Source organism: Salvelinus alpinus, chromosome 18, assembly GCF_045679555.1.
Source record: "Salvelinus alpinus chromosome 18, SLU_Salpinus.1, whole genome shotgun sequence".
Classification (NCBI taxonomy): domain Eukaryota; kingdom Metazoa; phylum Chordata; class Actinopteri; order Salmoniformes; family Salmonidae; genus Salvelinus; species Salvelinus alpinus.
This window is the reverse complement of record NC_092103.1, coordinates 40282619-40300853: the sequence shown is the minus strand read 5'-3', so window position 1 is coordinate 40300853 and position 18235 is coordinate 40282619. Positions and strand designations below refer to the sequence as shown.

At 40.9% G+C, this 18235-nt stretch overlaps 1 long non-coding RNA gene across 4 annotated transcripts; it reads left to right on the top strand.

Annotated features, from left to right (window-relative positions):
- The first annotated feature begins 374 nt into the window (after positions 1-374).
- On the top strand, positions 375-17851 carry LOC139544584 (uncharacterized). Of its 4 annotated transcripts, XR_011668894.1 has the most exons (8): positions 375-1334; positions 7082-7212; positions 8207-8258; positions 10939-11091; positions 13700-13967; positions 14260-14618; positions 15000-15186; positions 15280-17851. It is a non-coding gene; the product is annotated as an uncharacterized lncRNA (long non-coding RNA). The 4 variants fall into 4 exon arrangements; XR_011668895.1 differs by lacking the exon at positions 10939-11091; XR_011668892.1 differs by having other exon boundaries at positions 7082-8258.
- Positions 17852-18235: the final 384 nt, after the last annotated feature.

The window sequence follows — 18235 nt, the reverse complement described above, 5'->3', positions numbered from 1 at the left end:
CGTCGCTGGATCAGACAGGACTGGCAAAAAGTGCTCTTCACTGACGAGTCGATGTTTTGTCTAACCAGGGGTGATGGTCGGATTCGCGTTTATCGTCGAAGGAATGAGTGTTACACAGAGGCCTGTACTCTGGAGCGGGATCGATTTGGAGGTGGTGGGTCCGTCATGGTCTGGGGCGGTGTGTCACAGCATCGTCGGACTGAGCTTGTTGTCATTTCAGGCAATCTCAACGCTGTGCTTTACAGGGAAGACATCCTCCTCCCTCATGTGGTACCCTTCCTGCAGGCTCATCCTGACATGACCCTCCAGCATGACAATGCCACCAGCCATACTGCTCGTTCTGTGCGTGATTTCCTGCAAGACAAGAATGTCAGTGTTCTGCCATGGCCAGCGAAGAGCCTGGATCTCAATCCCATTGAGCACGTCTGGGACCTGTTGGATCGGAGGGTGAGGGCTAGGGCCATTCCCCCCAGAAATGTCCGGGAACTTGCAGGTGCGTTGGTGGAAGAGTGGGGTAACATCTCACAGCAAGAACTGGCAAATCTGGTGCAGTCCATGAGGAGGAGATGCACTGCAGTACCTAATGCAGCTGGTGGCCACACCAGATACTGACTGTTACTTTTGATTTTGACCCCCCCCCTTTGTTCAGGGACACATTATTCCATTTCTGTTAGTCACATGTCTGTGGAACTTGTTCAGTTTATGTCTCAGTTGTTGAACTTGTTATGTTCATACAAATATTTACACGTTAAGTTTGCTGAAAATATACGCAGTTGACAGTGAGAGGGCGTTTCTTTTTTTGCTAAGTTTATTTGACCTAATTTGACTTTTTAATCCATAAACTGTTTTTTTTTTGCAACGAAGCTTGTTCAAGACACTTTTCTTTCAGTAATTGATTATGGTGACTTAATGTACATGCATGAAGCCTCCTCTGTGCTACAGAGACTGGATTCAGTCTATGGTAGGCTGGACCTCAATTTACATGCACAGATAGCTACATTGGTATGTGTTCATATATAAAGCCCTTCTGGGTAAACTCCCCCACTACCTCTGTAGCCTGTTCTACTTTAACCACTAGCAGTTACCAGACACAGGTTGCTACGTAAAGTCCCCACCCAGTTAGGCAAGACAGCCTTAGACTATTGCTCACCAGAGACATGGAATAGTCTGCAAAGTATACTTCACCCCTCACTTGTTCAGTCATTCTCTTTGGTGTCTTGGTTCTTGACACATACATTGTGCATTGGTACCATATATCAAATACGGAGACACAGAGCCAGAAATGGATTCTCATCTCTCCCTCTCCCTCCTCCTCCTCATCTCCAGACTCTCAGGTAAGGGTAACAAGTCCTTTAGGGGGAAATGACATGGCAAGTGGCAACGTGGTAGACAGTCCCATGAATTCATCGTAAAATTGAGGATTAGCTGATAACTGCAAAACAAACATTCTGGATAATGTAGGGAACCTTCAACTATTTATTGATCAACACTTTGAAATTCTCTAACCAGAATTGTACACATTGAAGCAAACAAGAGCACTACAATTGATTATTTTATTTAATTAGCACATTTGTATATCATATATCAAATAAAATCATGTATTGTGTTAATAAAGATGGAGGACCTGGCAGCCTATTTAATTGGTTTTGAGCAGAAACAGTTGAGATGGAGTCAGAGGTTTAAAAATATATATTTTACAGTTTAAGTCAGGGATCATCAACTAGATTCTGCAGCGGGGTGATTTTTTTCTCAAGCGGATGGTCAGGGGGTCGGAATATAATTACAAGTAATTTATAGACTGCAAATTGACCCCAAGAAGCCCAAACAGATGACTGTCACGCCCTGACCTTAGAGGGTCTTTTTATTTCTCTATTTGGTTAGGTCAGGGTGTGATTTGGGTGGGCATTCTAGTTTTCTATTTCTTTGTTGGCCGGGTATGGTTCCCAATCAGAGGCAGCTGTCTATCGTTGTCTCTGATTGGGAATCATACTTAGGCAGCCTGTTTTCCACCCTAGTTTGTGGGATCTTGTCTTTGTATAGTTGCTGTTTAGCATTACAGAGCTTTACGTTCGTTTCGTGGTTTGTTGTTATTTGGTGTCATTTGAAAATAAAGTAAAATGTACGCCTACAACGCTGCACCTTGGTCTCATTCTATCAACGAGCGTAACAATGACTAAAACATAATCACGTCAAACCTTGCTTACATTTGTATACAATTACATACATCTTACTATTATGCTTGGTAGTACTTCAGAACAGATTTCCAAAATTAAAATCAATTTGAGCTGATTTGCTGGTCTTTTTACAGTGTTTCATGTCCAACAATAAACAAATATTTTTGGGCTCAGAAAAATTGGGGAGCCAAATAAAATCACCCGGGGGTCAAATTCGGGCGCGGGCCACCAGTTGAGGAACCCTGCACTACTGAGAGGCTATGGTATGATAATAATGCAACGAAAGCAGAATTACTTGATCTGAAGTGCAGAAGTAGCCTATGAAGAATAATATAGTCATAATAGGAATAAAGGAGGATGAAAACTATCAGGCAATTGAGGATGAATTCAAGGATTGCATGACATGTAATCTCAAGATGACGGAGGAAAAGGGGGATACAATTTATTTTCAAAGGGCTCAGCGTTTCGTTGGCAGAGGAAGGTACCGTCTGTAGTGTAAAAAGTACCCAATTTTCATACTTGATTAAAAGTAATAAAAGTAACTTAATAGAATAATACTTAAGTAAAAGTGAAAGTCACTCAGTAAAATACTATTTGAGTAAAAGTCTACAAGTATTTTGTTTTAAATATACTTAAGTATCAAAAGTAAATGTAACTGCTAAAATGTACTTAAGTATCAAAAGTAAAAGTATAAATAATTTCAAATTCCTTATTTTAAGCAAATCAGATGGCACCGTTTTCTTAATTTCGTTGTTTAAATGTATGGATAGCCAGGGGCACACCAACACTCAAACATCTGCCAGATCAGAGGCAGTAGGGATGACCAGGGATGTTCTCTTGATAAGTGCGTGAATTGGACTATTTTCCTGTACTGCTAAGCATTCAAAATGTAACAAGTGATGGAAAATGTTATCATGTGAAGAGACAGCCTTGAACATTTTCATCTTGTCTTAGTGTCATAAATAATTATGTGAATATGTTCTATAAGTTTTGATAGGAGACGGTGCCAGACACATGCTGGAACCAACCCTATGAACCATGCCTATGTAACGTGTCAGTAAGCAGTATGTTTGAGATCTAAAAAGTAGAAGTTTACAATATACTGTATAAATATAAAAAACTACTTAAGTAGTACTTAAGTATTTTTTAGTGAAGTACTTTACACCACTGGGCACTGTCAGATAGTAGCTAGGGTAACTCACTACAAAATGAAGATTGCCTTGCTACAACAGGGTAGGGAGCTGAAGAGCACACCATTCTCTATTAATGAGCAATTCCTCCATGAAATAGTGGAGAGACGATGTGCCCTGTATCCCACTTTCAAATCAGAATGTTCTTCTGGTGGTCGATTAATTCGTATGTAAACAACTAATTGTTCAAGCATTTGAAGGTAACAATTTGGCTGTGAGTGATAATTCGTACTGAAGTAGTCCTGATACAGATTGCACGTCACTATACATTATAATCCTGTATTATTATTATTACTATATTTTTTATGCATGATGGAGTCATCATTTCTTACTAATGCAATACATACATTTTGGACTATGTGAACTTAAAATTAGGTTTAGATTTATGGGAAGGCGAAAATTGTAAATTATTACTTTTGTTTACTTATTTTGAAGCCTACACAGGCGTTAAAATGGAGAAACCAAGGTTGGGTTTTGACTTTGATCTGATACAAGCTAAATGTAGAGATTGGGGTTATTATGACTTGAATACTGTTATAGCCTACTGTGCTGCCCTTTTGGTGGATGTGAATTGGAATTTAAGATCTAATCTAATGTGAGGCTAATTAGGATAATGGATTGATAGAGGAGGGTAGGTCTGTCTAGGTTCTCTACTGGAGAATACAATCGGTGTCACAATTTTTTTAACACCATGTAAACAATACATCTCAATCTCAAACATGCAAATATTATTGTTCCGATACACACCGGCAAATGGGTTTGGTGTTGTCAAAAGGGTCTGTTAACTCTGCTAGCGCAGGGCTGGTTAACACTGTGTTAAACCGATAATAGCCAAAGTGATAGATCAACTATAAATGTGTGTGTGTAGAGAGAAGGTTGGTTTACAGGTTTACTCACTCTAGATTGTCAGAACTGCATGTTATCTTGGCCTGGCTGTGTCAGGGTCGATTATAAGTTAAACATATGTATCCCTTGATGGGTCGTGTGATGCGGAGGACAAATATTTACTCGCAGTCAATAGCGGCTCTTAAAATGTATTTGTCCATCGTCTTTCTTGAAATATGTCTCTCTGCTGACAGGCAGCATGCATGTAATGGACATTAACAACTGTTCTTGTGATATTATATAGAAGGACCCTTCTCTTTTAACATTATAAAAAATGTGTTATTTTACTGCTCTAATTACGTTGGTGAACCAGTTTATAATAGCAATAAGGCACCTCGGGGGTTTGTGGTATATGGTCAATATATCACGGCTAAGGGCTGTGTCCAGGCACTCCGCGATGCGTCGTGCTTAAGAACAGCAGTGGCTCTGGTGGTTGTTGATGATCTTTTTGGCCTCCCTGTGATATCGGGTGCTGTAGGTGTCCTGGATGGCAGGCAGTGTTCCCCCGGTGAATACTTGGGCAGATCGCACCCCCCTCTGGAGATCCATGGTGTTGTGGGCAGTGTAGTTGCCGTACCAGGCAGTGATACAGCCCGAAAGGATGCTCTCAATGGTGTGTCTGTAAAGGTTTGTGAGGGTCTTAGGGGCCAAGACTAATTTCTTCAGCCTCCTGAGGTGGAAGAGGTGATGTTGCGCCTTCTTCACTACACTGTCTGTGTGGGTAGACCATTTCAGTGATGTATACGCCGAGGAACTTCAAGTTTTTCACCTTTTCACAGTCCCCAAATCCAGAACAAATTCAAGAAAGAATACAGTATTATATAGAGCCATTATTGCAAGGAACTACCTTCCATCTCATATTGCTCAAATGAACAGCAAACCTGGTTTAAAAAAACAGCTAAAGCAACACCTCACCGCACAACACCTCTCCCCTATTGGACCTAGATTGATTGTGTGTATTGATATGTCATTTGTGTGCCTTTTAAAAATTGATGTAGTTCTGTCCTTGAGCTTTTCGTGTCTATTAATGTTCTGTATTATGTCATGTTTCATGTTTTGTGTGGACCCAAGGTAGAGTAGCTGCTGCTTTCGCAACAGCTAATGGGGATCCTAATAAAATACTAAATACCAAATATGACCCTTAAGTTGCCTCTCAAAGCACTTCACGATGACAGAAGTGAGTGCTACGGGGCGGTAGTCATTTAGTTCAGCTACCTTTGCTTTCTTGCGTACAGGAACATTGGTGGGTGTCTTGAATCCAGTCGGGACAGCAGACTGGGAAAGGGAGAGATTGAATATGTCCGTAAACACTTCAGCTAGTGTTTAGGTGGGAAAAGTAAGGAACTTGTCTGTTGGCCCTGCATTAAAGACCAAAATTGGTTAAAGAAAATTGTGATAAATAAAAATATATACCAGTTTCATTTAAGGACCAAAAAACTGACAGCTGTGCCATATAAATTGCAAAATAGTTGGGAAGAGATTTTCGTTGTACCGATTCCACGGCACATGGTTTATGAATTGACACGCAAAACGGCGCCGGATTCAAAACTTCACATTTTTTAAATTAAAATTATTATACAAAATTCTTGCAGCCAATAGAATGTTATATTTATGGGGGATACAATCTTCCCAGCTCTGCAGATATTGCTGCGAGGACGCAGAGTCATTAGATTACATTACATTTATTTTGGCACTGTCCATAGATGCCTTGTTTTTGGTCACAGGTCCAGGAATGGCTGAAGAATTGCAACATTTACATGGAGCTAACTCTGCAAATAGCAATACTGGGTGATTTGAAAAGTCATAGTCAATTGATCAATAATATAATTATTTTAGCAAAAATGTTTATCTTAAATTTACAATCTGTAGAAACTATGACAATAGAAAGATTGAGTACTTTTGTGAATTGTCACAGCACAGTTGAAAAATATATGGCAAATAGAAATCCAAAATGGATGGTGTTAAGAGATAGATGGGAGGGGTTGAATGGAGCTGAAGGTTGGGACTAATAACAAGATGACAAATGTAAAACATATGGGGTCTGTAAAATGTATGTAGGTTCAGAACTTTTGTGAAATAGCACGGTTAAAAATAGAAATCAAACTGGATGGACATCAGAAATAGAGGAAGGCCAGGACTGAAAACAAACAAAATATAGTTATTGTAAAATAGATTGTCTGCAAAATGTGTATAGTATGTATAAGCTGGAAGTAGAAGCCTAAGTGTTATTGTTTATTAGTTTACTCCAATTGGGGGAGGGGGGGTAGGGTTTGCGGAGAAAAATAAACTAAGGTATATAAAAAAAAGGTATATATAAAAAGGTATATATATACGTATATTTACTTACCCCAGAAAATATATATTTATATGTACTTACCCCAGAAAATATATGGGGGATAGGAAATGATGCAGACAATTACATTGATGGAAGCAACAACCTATCCGTAATGATCCACCGCCAAGAAGAAAAAAGTAAAAAAATAAATGAAAAGAATGTATAAAACACTTTAGCTAGCAAGTCCTGTGTAGCTCAGTTGGTAGAACATGGTGCTTGCAGTTCCAGGGTGGTGGGTTTGATTCCCACGGTGGATCAGTGCAGTAAAGTTTTAAAGATGTATGCATTCACCACTGTAAGTCACTCTGGATAAGAGTGTCTGCTAAAATGTAAAATATCTTTGCATGCTCTGAAGACGCGGCTAGCGTTGCAGCCTTGCTAGCCTTTATGTACCTGTTTCCAAGCTGTAGTGGCATCTAAACTGATTGGCATCTAAACTCCGTCACAAATTGTCCCTCTTCACCTCTCTTCCTGTGTGTGTCCCTCCTCTCTTCTAGGCAGAACCAGATGATAATGTGGTCTACAGCCCGCTATCCCAACAGCTGGACCCATTTTCTGCCAATGGTGATGGTGTGACGTACAGCACTGTTGTCCCCAAGAGGAGGAACCAGCTAAATGTGGCAGACTGGTGGGGTTATAGAGGAAGTCACATATCAGAATCAGCTTTATTGTCCTACAAGAGGAACATCAGGAAACAAACAACAGTCAGACATAAATAGCACCACCCACCTGGCCATAGGAGGAAGATACATGGAACTGTTTAGAATTGTGATAGTCCCTGGGATGAAACTCCTGAAGCGTGCAGTGAGATATTTAATAGTCTGAAATCTCTGACCTGATGGGAGAAGATCAAAGCAGTGGAGGAGTGGATAGTCTGGGCTGGAGATCATGTGGTGGGCTTTACTCTGGATAGCTCCTTCATTAAGAAGGAACCGTTTTGGAGTGTAGAGTCCAATCAGTTTAGATGCCGTGTCGTGGATCCTTAATAGTTTATTGTGGTGTGAGACTGTGTGCATGTTGTGGTAGCAGATACTTCAGTAGATAAGTAGTGGTGATGATGCTCTGGTAGACTAGCAGAAGGAGTTTGGGTTTGACAGACAGGTTGATCAGACGCCTGATGACAGACAGACGTTGCTGAGACTTCTTTGTTATTTCAGTGGTGTGTTGATCGAAGGTGAGCTTGTGGTCTTATGTAATTCAGAGGTACTTGAATGAAGGAACCATTTCAACAGCCTCTCCTCTGATGAGGACAGGGCCGTTACAGGTTATTTATTTTGTTTTGGAGACGTGGAGATTCAGGTAGTTGTTGTGGCAACATTACCTGAATTGGGTAACAGATTATCTGTATTGCTGGAAGGGGGTCATTCAGGAAGGACAGGATGGCTGTGTTATCAGAACACTTGAAAAGGAGGGTTTTGTGGTCTGTGCTTTGTCAGTTATTGGTGTATAGGGTGCAGACACTGAAAATGTGTTATGCTGTAAACATTTCTGAGTTTTAATGTCTTTATGTATCTCTTCAGCTATTCTGCAACAAATGGTTAAAGTGTTTCCAAGCTGTAGTCTACATTCCATCATCACAAATTGTCCCTCTTCTACCTGTGTGTGTCCCTCCTCTCCTCTAGGCAAAACCAGATGATAATGTGGTCTACAGCTCACTAGCATAACACCACACAGGTCAGTGTTGACTTCTCTCTCATGTACCTTTTAAATCCTTTTTTCAACTAGGCAAGTCAGTTAAGAACAAATTCTTATTTACAATGAGGGCCTACACCGGCCAAACCCAGACGACGCTGGGACAATTGTGTGCCGCCCTATGGGACTCCCAATCACGGCCGGTTGTGATACAGTCTGGAATCAAACCAGGGAGTAAGTAGTGATGCCTCAAGCACTGATATGCAGTGCCTTAGACCACTGTGCCACTCAGAAACCCTCTGGAACCCACACAGATTATGCTAATATCTCAACAAAGAAACAGACAAGACCATACAAATCAAATCAAGTTTATTTTATATAGCCCTTCGTACATCAGCTAATATCTCGAAGTGCTGTACAGAAACCCAGCCTAAAACCCCAAACAGCAAGCAATGCAGGTGTAGAAGCACGGTGGCTAGGAAAAACTCCCTAGAAAGGCCAAAACCTAGGAAGAAACCTAGAGAGGAACTAGGCTATGAGGGGTGGCCAGTCCTCTTCTGGCTGTGCCGGGTGGAGATTATAACAGAACATGGCCAAGATGTTCAAAATGTTCATAAGTGACAAGCATGGTCAAATAGTAATCAGGAATAAATGTCAGTTGGCTTTTCATAGCCGATCATTAAGAGTTGAAAACAGCAGGTCTGGGACAGGTAGGGGTTCCATAACCGCAGGCAGATCAGTTGAAACTGGAATAGCAGCAAGGCCAGGTGGACTGGGGACAGCAAGGAGTCATCATGCCCGGTAGTCCTGACGTATGGTCCTAGGGCTCAGGTCCTCCGAGAGAGAGAAAGAAAGAGAGAAGGAGAGAATTAGAGAGAGCCAAGATTTTCAAAATGTTCATAAAGGACAAGCATGGTCAAATAATAATCAGGAATAAATGTCAGTTGGCTTTTCATAGCCGATCATTAAGAGTTGAAAGCAGCAGGTCTGGGACAGGTAGGGGTTCCATAACCGCAGGCAGAACAGTTGAAACTGGAACAGCAGCAAGGCCAGGTGGACTGGGGACAGCAAGGAGTCATCATGCCCGGTAGTCCTGACGTATGGTCCTAGGGCTCAGGTTCTCCGAGAGAGAGAAAGAAAGAGAGAAGGAGAGAATTAGAGAGAGCATGCTTAAATTCACACAGGACACTGGATAAGACAGGAGAAGTACTTCAGATATAACCAACTGACCCTAGCCCCCCGACACATAAACTACTGCAGCATAAATACTGGAGGCTGAGACAGGAGGGGTCAGGAGACACTGTGGCCCCATCCGATGATACCCCCGGACAGGGCCAAACAGGAAGGATATAACCCCACCCACTTTGCCAAAGCACAGCCCCCGCACCACTAGAGGGATATCTTCAACCACCAACTTACAATCCTGAGACAAGGCCGAGTATAGCCCACAAAGATCTCCACCACAGCACAAACCAAGGGGGGGCGCCAACCCAGACAGGAAGATCACGTCAGTAACTCAACCCACTCAAGTGACGCACCCCTCCTAGGGACGGCATGAAAGAGCACCAGTAAGCCAGTGACTCAGCCCCTGTAATAGGGTTAGAGGCAGAGAATCCCAGTGGAGAGAGGGGAACCGGCCAGGCAGAGACAGCAAGGGCGGTTCGTTGCTCCAGAGCCTTTCCGTTCACCTTCACACTCCTGGGCCAGACTACACTCAATCATATGACCTACTGAAGAGATAAGTCTTCAGTAAAGACTTAAAGGTTGAGACCGAGTCTGCGTCTCTCACATGGGTAGGCAGACCGTTCCATAAAAATGGAGATCTATAGGAGAAAGCCCTGCCTCCAGCTGTTTGCTTAGAAATTCTAGGGACAATTAGGAGGCCTGCGTCTTGTGACCGTAGCGTACGTGTAGGTATGTACGGCAGGACCAACTCGGAAAGATAGGTAGGAGCAAGCCCATGTAACGCTTTATAGGTTAACAGTAAAACCTTGAAATCAGCCCTTGCCTTAACAGGAAGCCAGTGTAGGGAAGCTAGCACTGGAGTAATATGATCAAATTTCTTGGTTCTAGTCAGGATTCTAGCAGCCGTATTTAGCACTAACTGAAGTTTATTTAGTGCTTTATCCGGGTAGCCGGAAAGTAGAGCATTGCAGTAGTCTAACCTAGAAGTAACAAATGCATGGATTAATTTTTCTGAATAATTTTTGGACAGAAAATTTCAGATTTTTGCAATGTTACGTAGATGGAAAAAAGCTGTCCTTGAAACAGTCTTGATATGTTCGTCAAAAGAGAGATCAGGGTCAAGAAAAACGCCGAGGTCCTTCACAGTTTTATTTGAGACGACTTTACAACCATCAAGATTAATTGTCAGATTTAACAGAAGATCTCTTTGTTTCTTGGGACCTAGAACAAGCATCTCTGTTTTGTCCGAGTTTAAAAGTAGAAAGTTTGCAGCCATCCACTTCCTTATGTCTGAAACACAGGCTTCTAGCGTGGGCAATTTTGAGGCTTCACCATGTTTCATTGAAATGTACAGCTGTGTGTCATCCGCATAGCAGTGAAAGTTAACATTATGTTTTCGAATAACATCCCCAAGAGGTAAAATATATAGTGAAAACAATAGTGGTCCTAAAACGGAACCTTGAGGAACACCGAAATGTACAGTTGATTTGTCAGAGGACAAACCATTCACAGAGACAAACTGATATCTTTCCGACAGGTAAGATCTAAACCAGGCCAGAACTTGTCCGTGTAGACCAATTTGGGTTTCCAGTCTCTCCAAAAGAATGTGGTGATCGATGGTGTCAAAGGCAGCACTAAGGTCTAGTAGCACGAGGACAGATGCAGAGCCTCGGTCTGACGCCATTAAAAGGTAATTTACCACCTTCACAAGTGCAGTCTCAGTGCTATGATGGGGTCTAAAACCAGACTGAAGCATTTCGTATACATTGTTTGTCTTCAGGAAGGCAGTGAGTTGCTGCGCAACAGCTTTTTCATTTTTTTTTGAGAGGAATGGAAGATTCGATATAGGCCGATAGTTTTTTATATTTTCCGGGTCAAGGTTTACTACTACATTACTACTGTATATGTACAATACATCACTCTTTAGTGTCTCACTTTTTTAAAATCCTCATCATACAGAGAAGATGACTACATTGTTATCATTATTTCTATAATAAGCCTGTATTGTGCGCCAAACTACTTTCTGTCCAGCAGAGGGCAGTAACACAACAGTGACTGACTGAGTGAAGATCTTGGGCTTAAAGAGCCCTCATGCTGGAAGGACAGCCCACTCCCCCTCCTGTGTCACAACATGAGTCATGACTATCTATCTGCCTCCAATATGCTTCTGCCCACACCTCCTAACCCACCTGTCTCCTTGTTGTGTCCATAAACTACTGAAGACAGTCTGCTGTGCTTGTTTTGATTAGCACAACATATCTGTTATCTCTCTAGTCTAAGTCTTAACCGGGGGAGGGAAAGGGATAGGGGGGTACCTAGTCAGTTGGGCGGGGGGTACTAAAGGCGGGGGGTACTAAGTTAACATATGGAATTGTTTTAAGATGGTCAAACCAAGGATCATTTAGCTATTTGATTTAGACTTTTAAGGCCAAGGGTATTACATTTTTTATATATATATTTTTATTTTTATTTTGTTTTATTTGGCATTAGTGGTATCAGCCAATAGAAACGCAATAAATAACAGATATTTAGAAAGGAAGTTCGTTCTGAAATGTCCTTCCAGTATCAGAGAGATATAAGAAAGATTGGAATATATATACATGTATATATTTTTTTACATGTGTTTATCCCAGTGCCGATTTTAGTATGTAAATCTTGTTGGGGCAAAAATAAATGTTTTTTTAGATGCATGCCAGCAAAGCCAGCACACAACACTAAACAATACATTAATTGCACTATAACAGTGACAAACTGTTAGGGCCTACTTAAAGCTGTCCCAACAGCAGAGTCCCAACAGCAGTCCCAACGCTTTACCGAATAAATTAATTAATTTGTATTTTCATGTCAAATCGTCAATTGGCAACCCATCCCTTATGAGATTAATTGATTAACTATTAAACCGTTCAGATGCTACAGATGTGTTTGTGGCAAGACCAATTTTTGGGATGTCTCATGGTCTGACAAACACTGCTCTAGCTCTGTCACCTTTCACCGCAGATGCGAGTGTGATAAAAACACATCTCTCTGCCTTAAACAGACACATTTTGATTGGGATTTGTTAATTATGTTAATTAGATTACAGCAGGGTCGCGGAAATAGTAGGTTAAGGGTTATATTATTTATATGCTGCCCACCAACCAATGTTTCCTCTAATATTTTGGGGCACATTGCAAATTTTAGGTCCTTTGAATTTAAACTTATTTGAGTATTTTGTGCATCTTCCAGCGCGCGTTTACATTGAACACTGAGGCTGTACCCTTAACGTTTTAGACTGTAGCCAATAGGCTATTGTGACTATTTGAGCATAATGTAGGCCAGCAAAACTAATGTATGAACAAGCAAAACCAATGGAACATATCCCATAACATTTTCACATGGAAATAGCTTATGATTTATATGATATAGTCTACAGTAGCCGATATGTGGTATTCAATGCAGGCCTACATTATAACATTAATGAATGATTTTTGACTTGGTCTGTAACATATTGGGCCTAATAGGTGACTGGAAATTGCATTGCATTGTGCTGTATGATGCAAGAAACCACTTTACAAAAGACAATTTATTATTATTACCATACAGAGAATTATAAACCTGGTAGTTCGGGCCCTGAATGCTGATTGGCTGACAGCCATGGTATATCAGACCGTATACCACGGGTATGACAAAACACTTATTTTTACTGCTCTAATTACATTGGTAAACAGTTTATAACAGCAACAGGGCACCTCAGGGTTTGTGATATATGGCTAATATAACACGGCTAAGGGATGTCCAGGCACTCCGCGTTGCATCGTACTTTATCTGACTGGTATTCAAAAACGTCTTGAAATGTAGCCTACACGTTTTGTGCTCTTGCAGGAAGCAGTAACTGCCCAATGTTGACCTATACTTATCTTTAACTGGGCTAATAACTCAATAAGTAGCAAAGAATATCAACAAATGTGCACATGCGTGGCTCAGCACTCCTAATGGAACTGATCTGAAAACCGCATTCAGTCACGGGTGATTGAAACACGTTTCATGGGCTACCCCCCCCCCAACAGAATTCTACTCTGTTGAAAAGTAGGCTAATAGAAGTCCATGAAATGTAATAGTTTCTATCTGCCACTGAGGGGGGCATATACACTCAAACAGAGGCAGGAAGAGAGTTAAAGACAGCTATAGCTGTTAGGAAGTGCAGTCATTCTCTTTGGGACATTGGACCTTGTCAAAGACATTGTGAATTGGTACCATATAACTTACGGAGACACATACCCAGACATGTCTTCTCATCTCTCCCTCCTCATATTCTCCAGACTCTCAGGTAAGGGTAACATGTTTCTATGAAGTGCTGAAGTTGAGGTCAGGGACTGAGACTGGACACATGCTGAAACTCTGAAGACAGGAGCAGTACCCTACAGCAGAACATTGATGTCACCAGAAGAAATGTCTTAACGGTGACTATGAGTGGACTGAAGATGGAAAACACTGGCTGGTACAGGTGTGGAGTGGGAGACCTTATGAAACCTGTTCACATCACAGTCAGACAATAAACCACAACACAAAGTACCTCCACTATGACCAGTGAGTAGAGAGCAATCAGATACTGTAGAATTAAGTATTAACCTGGTTTATCCAGTATTGCTGGCTGATCATCTAAAATAAATTGATTGTAACCTGATTCAGAGCTTTTGGGAATAGTTAGTGGTCCTACCATTGGTTTGAACTCAACAGTGCTAATACTAAGTTAAAATCCACATATTGGGGTAAATTAAATAAACTGATCAAGACAATCATAGCTTAGCCACGATGTCTTGTTACAGTTCAGTCTACCCTGTGTCTCTCTGGTATTGACATTGTTGTTTTTACCTCACAGCAACCCAAGCTCCAACCAATTAATGCTGAGTCTGTTCAGACTGACCACAACACAGTCCAAGGACCTGAGCCTGTTCAGACTGACAACAACACAGTCCAAGGACCTGAGTCTGTTCAGACTGACCACACACTCCAAGGACCTTAGCCTGTTCAGACTGACAACAACACAGTCCAAGGACCTGAGTCTGTTCAGACTGACCACACACTCCAAGGACCTTAGCCTGTTCAGACTGACAACAACACAGTCCAAGGACCTGAGTCTGTTCAGACTGACAACAACACAGTCCAAGGACCTGAGCCTGTTCAGACTGACAACACAGTCCAAGGACCTGAGGGGAGCAAGGAGAAGGACACCATGAGGTAATTATCACTCATTCAGCTGTATTTCACACTTATTCTTCCAAATGGATGGCAATATGAAGAAAGATAACATTTTCTGTTTTTCAGCCTAGAGATTAGGGCACAAAAACACCCTCCTGAAATGTTTTCACACATAGTATAGGCCAATACACTGTTATAGAGATATTTACCAACATAGAGACATTTACCACTTCCTTGTTCCTCTGTGGTTGTAGAAGTAGCAGCCTTCTATTCTTGTATGGCCAAGATTCACACATAAAAGGTGTGAAGAGCTGAACAAATGTTTCCATTTTGTCATAGCAGCACAAAAAAACAATAAAATAAAAATCAATTATATTTACTGTGTCTGTGATGTTTTATGGACTAGTCTCTTACCATCAGTTCCATAGATCTAAAAGTCCTACTGATTCCTCTGGGAATGTTGGTGGTGGTGATATCTGGTGTCCTAGTCACATGGAAGATCCCTACACTACCACCTTCATTGATCCTCACTCATTAAACACCTTGTGCAGTAAAAATCACTGCTGCTGCTAACTGTTCAATATACATTACACTGCCTCTAGAAATAGTAAGTATTCCCTTTACAATTCCTCTTAAAAAATATATTCTATTGCAGAAATGTACAGAGGAACATGTTCTCAATGTTTAAGTTCTTCTACAGATGGGAGAGAACATTCTTCTACCTGCCAAAAATGGGTAATGCATTGCTCTTCCTACTGTGTACCATCATTGCTGTGGTGAAGTTCAAGGCAAACCGACTCCGTGGTGAAACTAAAGATGAGTAGAAACCAGACAGGTCTCTCTGGTGAGACCAAGGGACAGATTTACTTCTTGTACCTGCTTTTTCAGGGATAAAACACAAATAAGAAACTGTTCATTTATGTTACATTTGATGGTCTTTGACCTAAATTGACCATTTAGTCCATATGTTGTAGGCCACATATTATTTGTTTCGTAGTTGATCTTATTTACTGAATCATAGTCTTACTGTACTATTGTCACGTCCTGACCATAGTGCTTATGTGTTTTGCTTGTTTTAGTGTTGGTCAGGACGTGAGCTGGGTGGGCATTCTATGTTGTGTGTCTAGTTTGTCTGTTTCTGTGTTCAGCCTAATATGGTTCTCAATCAGAGGCAGCTGTCAATCGTTGTCCCTGATTGAGAATCATATATAGGTGGCTTGTTTTGTGTTGGGATTTTGTGGGTGGTTGTTTTCTGTGTCAGTGTTTGTGCCACACGGGACTGTGACGGTTAGTTTGTTTTGTTATTTTGTAATTCTTTATTGTTTTCATGTTATTAAATCATGGAAACTTACCACGCTGTACATTGGTCCTCCGATCCTTCTCGCCTCTCCTCGTCCGATGAGGAGGACGAAATAGACTGCCGTTACAACTATGCTGTCTGCTCTATATGTTAAATGCATGCTTTGTTAATAAACTTTCAAATCTATTAAGATATTCTTATAAAGTTGTGTCTCTGCCCAAATACATTGTTTTTGAGGTGTGTCTGCTTGTAAGCACCATCTATGCTTGAACTTTTACTGTTTACTCCATCTTAACTGTTGCTGCTCAACACCAACTAAATAGGCTGCCAGGTCCTCCATCTTTATCAACACTATAACACTAATTCAATTACATTTTTAAAAAGGAGGCCTTAGAGCTTGATGTTACAACTAGTTGGTAGAATGTAGTAGTTTCTATCTGCCTCTGAGGAGGGCATATACACTAACAGAAGCAGGAAGAGAGTTAAAGACAGCTATAGCTATTAGGAAGTTCAGTCATTCTCTTTGGTGTCTTGGTCCTTGACACGCACACTGTGCATTGGTACCATATAACATACAGAGAAACATACCCAGAAATGGTTTCTCTTCTCTCCCTCCTCCTCTTCATCTTCTCCAGACTCTCAGGTAAGGGTAACATGTTTCTATGAAGTGCTAAAGTTTAGGTCAGGGACTGAGACTGGACACATGCTGAAACTCTGAAGACAGGAGCAGTAGCTTGTCTTATATGGTGGTGAATTTACAAGATTGTTTTAATACTGCTATTGCATCAAATGGTTGTTTTATGCAATAGAATAGGGTTCTTAGAGCTCTCATGTGTCTGTGTTAACACTGACATTCAATTTACGATGGCTTGGTGATAACTTAAAGACTGCATTTAATTCCATGATTCGTGTCTGTGTGCCTGTCTGTCTGTGGCAGGGAGACCCTGTCACATTCGTTATAAGGATCGGACCAAGGCGCAGCGTGGTATGCGTACATTCTTATTTATTAAAAGAATGAAACACTGAACAAACTAACAAAATAACAACACGAACCGTGAAGCTATACAAACGAGTGATGCCAGGCAACTACACATAGACAAGATCCCACAAACACCAAAGGGAAAATGGCTACCTAAATATGATCCCCAATCAGAGACAACGATAAACAGCTGCCTCTGATTGGGAACCATATCAGGCCACCATAGACATACAAATCACCTAGACCTACAAAAAACCCTAGACATACAAAAAACCTAGACAATACAAAAACTAGCGTACCCACCCTAGTCACGTCCTGACCTAACCAAAATATAAAGAAAACAGAGATATCTAAGGTCAGGGAGTGACAGACGCAATCTCCAGTTTATTTAAGGAAAATATTTAGTATTCTAGGTTGCATTGGTATTTTTGTATAATCAAGCAGTTAATGAACTAGAGACAGATATTTGGCGCCATGTACGTTACATCTTGATTTCTGTTGCATGAGAGCACAATGTACCTTTGTATAGACTTCAACGTATCTGTTCCTGGTCACAAGGAATCAGGAAGACTGTCGTTGTAACCGGTACTGCTTGTTTGAACTTTGACTCTACACCATTGGGTGATTGTTAACGTTCCATTACTGCAGTAATTACAAATAAAGTTTGATGGTTTTGAGGAAATCTAAAAGTCTCTACTGTGATTAGAATAAATCCACCACACTTATAAATAACACTTCCTGCATTATGTGTTAAAGTATTATGTGTTATAGTATTATGTGTTATAGTCCAGATGGACTGTAATTTTATGCTGTGAGAATTTGCTTTTATTCCAATCTAATGTGTTTTCTCTTGTGTCTACAGGTGCTTATCGTGTGTGTGTGAAGACAGGAGGCTCCATCACCATCCCATGTCGCTATGATCTGAAATACAAAACCCATGTGAAATACTTGTGTAAAGGAGATTATTTGTATAGTTGCTCCCCTGTTGTACCCACGGACCCTCCTGAGAGCACAGATAAGGCCTCAATCTCTTATCAACCAGCAAATGATCACTGTTACTATGACTGATCTGGAGCCAGGGGAGATCAATGGTGGATCAGATGTCTGTACAGAATGGTTGGAACTATCTGTAACTACAGGAAACTCTTCCATATGATTACATGACTGGTGTTCTGGTTACATTTACTGGTGTCACTATTATTGTTGAAGTTGACATGAGGAATGTTGGTATATGTCTACTTTCTGTTCTCTATACATCATATCATCATTATGATATTTGTGGTCAGTTGTTACAAAAAACACTTGATCACTCAGGACCTAATTTGGTGTCTGTACCTCTGTGTTCAGATACTCCAGAACTCTATGTGGACACACAGG